The sequence below is a fragment of the Phalaenopsis equestris genome, unplaced genomic scaffold (genome assembly GCF_001263595.1).
Source record: "Phalaenopsis equestris unplaced genomic scaffold, ASM126359v1 Scaffold001013, whole genome shotgun sequence".
Taxonomy (NCBI): domain Eukaryota; kingdom Viridiplantae; phylum Streptophyta; class Magnoliopsida; order Asparagales; family Orchidaceae; genus Phalaenopsis; species Phalaenopsis equestris.
In genome coordinates this window covers 1,170,738-1,174,596 of record NW_018165452.1, presented here as the reverse complement: position 1 = coordinate 1,174,596, position 3,859 = coordinate 1,170,738, and the positions used below count along the sequence as shown (strand labels likewise).

General features: G+C 29.5%; 1 long non-coding RNA gene across 3 annotated transcripts in view; it reads right to left on the bottom strand.

The window, feature by feature from the left end:
• Positions 1 to 1,243, bottom strand: part of LOC110032702 — an 8,758-nt gene extending 7,515 nt beyond the window's left edge. For all 3 annotated transcript variants that reach the window (XR_002294870.1, XR_002294871.1, XR_002294872.1), the window contains exons 1-3: positions 1,071 to 1,243; positions 601 to 766; positions 321 to 399 (exon numbers count right to left, since the gene is read on the bottom strand). This is a non-coding gene — a long non-coding RNA (uncharacterized LOC110032702). The remainder of the gene's footprint in view (positions 1 to 320; positions 400 to 600; positions 767 to 1,070) is intronic.
• Between the last annotated feature and the right edge of the window lie 2,616 nt (positions 1,244 to 3,859).

Below are 3,859 nucleotides of genomic sequence, written 5' to 3'. Positions count from 1 at the left end.
GGAATGTTCAATAGTACAAAATGAAAAAAAATTTAAAAGAAAGATTTGCATGTTTACCATTTAATTCCTGTGTATTTCAATATCTAACACCTAAAACGTTAATTTTTACATATATATCACCTTACTTGTGCATTAAAAGGTGTATTTTACTTTTTATAACTATAAATAGTAGTATTTGATTCGATAAGAAAGATTTGGGTAGTAAAAATGTAGAAAGCAAATAGAGATTAGATATGTAAATACATAGACATTGGATGATATGTATGTAAATCGCCCAATTTAAAATCATCATAACAAATAGAGTTAAGAAAACGCTATACCTTGTCATTTTCAAGATCTTCATTCTTGAAGAGGTCAGCTTTATCCCGAAGGAACTACTTCAATTTTAGCTTAAGTTCCCTGGTGTTTTCAAGGGCCCAACAAATCAGATCAAACGAGATGCAGAGAATTGTAACTAAATTTAAACGACCCTTATTAAAACAAAAAATATCATACTTTCATAACAAATAAAAAGGGAAAATTTACATAGATACCACTTTGTTCTTATGTATTTACATATGTAACAACTATACTTCAATTTTTATATATATGACATATTACCTATGCAGGAAAAAGGTTTATTATACTTCTTAAAGTGTCCGTGGAATCAGGCATATCATAGTTGATAACGATGTTTACACGCTCTATGTCGATTCCCCTCCCAACCAAATCGGTAGCAACAAGAATCCTTTTATGTCAATCATTGAAGCCCTTGTACATTATTAATCTACAAATAACCAAAAAGAAATTTATCTAAATCTAAATGTTAGCATTAACGATTAATTACAGCTTGACATGAAGTAACCAACCGCAATCTTATAGTCATTGATCTCAAACTATTAATTGAATCTAACTTTTTGCTCGTTAAAGGAGTTTGTGAAATAAAATAACATGAAATTATTAAAATCTAGAGTTTAATTTGGAGATCTAGTATTCAAAAAAAAAGAAAAAAGTTCATGTCAGATGAATCAAAATGAAATAGAGGGATGCGTCAAATGTATTCAAAAGAAATAGAAAAAAGAAAATCTTACATGCTTTTCCAACTACTCTGTTCCACATGCCTACAAATGAAAACTTGAGTTAATAGATCAAATTGAACAGTTAAAAATTTTGAGGCTAAAATGAACGACCATACCCATTTTGTTAACAAACATGCATGAAAAGATGATACATAAATCTTTGTTATTTTAAATCAATGTGTGAAAATACGTATTTCACTTTCTAAAAATGTTAATAGTGATAATTTTAATGTTATATTAAAGATTTGAGTGTTATGTCTGTAAATATGAAAGTTTATTTGTGAGATACAAAAATACATAAGTGTGACGTGAATGTAGAATAGACTACATATAAGCAAGGTGTCTTCTCGTAAGAAAGGTTGAAGACTGGTTACAGAGGATTTCAACCTTGAAAAAGCATTACATTGGTCAGTTAAAAATAATAATTTGGACAAAAGAGATGCCCAATTTTTGTAGTGCTATTTGGCTGGGAAGAAACTCATCAAACCCCCTGGTAAAGGTAAACAATGGGAAAACAATAGAAATGATAGAAATGAAAAGGATAAAAATGAGTGTCACTATTATAGCAAAAATTTATGAAAGAAGATATAATAAACACATTACATATTTTTCAGGTGCATATTCTACAGTTGCATGACATTGTTCTTCTAGTGTCAATCTAACAAACGCAGTATACACTTTACATCTGCATGACGTTATTTTCAAAAGTAATATATAGTAAAAGTATAATAAAGTACTTTCATGACATTATTAAGCATTAAGCAGCTTCGAAAAAAATAACTTTATATGAGCTGAATAAATAATTGAAGTTGTTTTTTCATTAACATAAACCAAAAGAAGAAAAGGCAATTTTTCAATGGAAGAATAATGATGAAACAAAAAACACTTGCAAGTCCTACAATCAATAATTATAATAATAATGTTAACTATCAAACTCCAAGAACATTCTATGGCTTACCGAACCTCATCCATTACTAAGGCCTTGGCTATCCAAATCTGCAACATAGACAAAGAAAAATTTCTTCTTGCACAAAAAACCACAACTTTAGTTTAATATCTTGAAACTACAATGATAAAGGATTTATAACGTGAGATTGATCGTCTTAGAAAAGGTCTGTGAATTTGAAATCTTCTCTCTCGCACAATCACTCGATGAGCTTCTATGTTTAAAAAATTATTTTCTCAACTATTAAGAAAATGAGCATTTACATACATAAAACCCAATTTCCTTACATTTACATATCTAACAACTAAGCTTTGTTTTTAACGTTTATACCACCCAAAATTTTCATATCACATAAAAAATGCCACTATCTTAACTTCTAAAAGTGGAATACAACTTTTCATACATATGTAAGATGGCATATATATGTAATAATTAAATTTTAGATGTTAGATATGTAAATACTTATGATTTGAGTGTTGTATATGTAAATCTTCCTTAAGAAAATTGCCTAAAGCAAAGGGAGGGGAATTGCGGCAAAGTTGCCTCCCTCGTGACTCAAGGTCTTGATTTAGTGAGTGAAAAATATAGGTGGATTCCCAACTCCTAAGCTCTGAAACCCTCTGCAAGCAAAATACAAATGTGATGAGGTTTAAAGAATTAAGATAAAGAGCTAAAAGGAAGAAAGAGAGAATGCAAAGACACGTTTACCACAATCTTAGAGAGACAACTAAAAGCATTGAGTCAGTCTAAATTTTAAGAACATTAGAGGAGCATCACAACAAAAAATAGAAGAGGCATTTGCATACATATCACCCATTTCTTACGTATTTACATATCCAACTCAAGAATTTTCTTTTTCTTACATCTATACCACCCAAATCTTTTAGATCACATCAAAATTAACACCATTTTTACTACTAAAATGTAAAATACAACAGTTCATGCATAGGTAATTGAAGTTTTGGTGATAGATATAAAAAATATAAAAATTGAGTTGTATGTATGTAAATCTTCCAAATAGAAATGAAGCAAAGATGTAAAATACGGATTTTTTTACCTTCTGTGCAGAAGCAAATGCTATAAAAGAGAAAAAAGGCATATATATCACCGAGAATATCTTCATTCGAGAAGCTGAGAAAAAGGTTGTTAGGTAATATAACTTTTACCTATGAAACATTATTTCATCAACATTTACAAAACTCGGTAGCTCTTGTACTAATTCAGGTCATGGAAGAGATAATGGGGCACATATACCTTGTTCAATTCTCAAAGCTAGCTTTCATAACAGTTCTAACTTTTAAATGATACTAATACCAGCAAAAAAGTGTGCTTCAAGAGCTTCATGGTTCTCAACAACAATTAAGTGCATAATTAACTGAAAAACTTAATTATAGCCAGATATAGTATATAAGAAAACTGTCAAAACTCCCTTAACTCTTTGTAGGGGGACATTTTAGTCTTAAAAGTTATTAAATAGATAATTTAATCCCAAGCTCTTTTAATGATAGTTGAAATAGTCTTCAATGAGGACTATTTTAGCCTCAATTAAAATAGTCAATGGACTAATTTAGCATTTTTATAAACTCTGGGACTAAAATAACCCATTTTAAATGACTATTTTGCCACTTTATTGCATATTTTGCTTTTGAATCTCTTTCCAGCCGTTGAGAAAAAAATTAAACTTCATTTTACATATATGCCTCTGGCTCAGAATAAGTTGAAAGGAATTTAAAAGGTGATAATAGATCAAGAAAAAAATATCAAAAGGCAAAGTATACAAAAAGGGAAAAGGAGTATTTAATAATGGAGCTTCTTCATTCAGGTTAGCAAATTGCAAGAGCACTCCTTTTTGAAG